Source organism: Penaeus monodon, chromosome 21 (genome assembly GCF_015228065.2).
Source record: "Penaeus monodon isolate SGIC_2016 chromosome 21, NSTDA_Pmon_1, whole genome shotgun sequence".
Classification (NCBI taxonomy): Eukaryota; Metazoa; Arthropoda; class Malacostraca; order Decapoda; family Penaeidae; genus Penaeus; species Penaeus monodon.
In genome coordinates this window covers 19,654,391-19,655,297 of record NC_051406.1, presented here as the reverse complement: position 1 = coordinate 19,655,297, position 907 = coordinate 19,654,391, and positions in this window count along the sequence as shown.

The following is a 907-nucleotide window of genomic DNA, read 5'->3' as shown; positions in this document are numbered from 1 at the left end:
CATATCCCTTGTAGGCCCCTTTTTTCCATTTAAACTTCATCCCGACTTTTTTTTTATTTCTTGCTGTCCCTCATTCTCTCCTTTTATGCTATGTCCTCCCTTTGAACCGTGGATATCCATTTAAATCTTGTTGCCTTACATTCGCCGTCTCCTCCTCTGTCTCCCTTTGTATCCCATGAATAGTGTTCATTCGTATGTAGAAAAAAAACATGAAATGTAGTTGAGACCGGCCAGATACATTTCTTACGCTGAGAACATATTCCATGCTCCTACTCGCATCTTTATCTCTTTTCCCAATCCACTCACCTCTTCCCATTTCTTCTCTTTTCACCTCTCATTTCCCTATCTCTTCACCTCTCTTTTGTCCACTTCTTCACTTTTCTCCTTTCCTCTTCACCTTCCACTCTTCCCTTCCATTCCACTTCTACTTCACCCAACCCCCCTTTCTTCAGATGCAAGCATCCATCATTATTCTTCATACAACTAATTTCCCCAACTCTCTTCTTTTCAAATAGTTTGTATGTCGAAGAGCGTATCAGAAAGTTGTTATGACGTGAGATAACTTGAACTGCATGTAGAGTACGTACACGCGTCCACTGTAATATAGGGCAAAAATAAGTAAATAAATAAACACAGAGTATACAGAAGATTACGTTTTTGTTAATGCGTAATAGATATGATGTTGGTAATGCACAACGGTCTGTTTGCGCACGTCTCAACCTTACCGTCTATATACATTGTCTTCCGTATGCCAAAACAAATTAATTCTCTCTATTTTCACATTGCGAAACATGTGTGGCATCTGAGACAGGCATAAATAATGAAAGATTTGGTCAAAATCGGAAGTGTTATGAAAATGTTATGAGGTTTTGAACAAGATAACTAAGGAAAATCTGAGAGAAGTGTG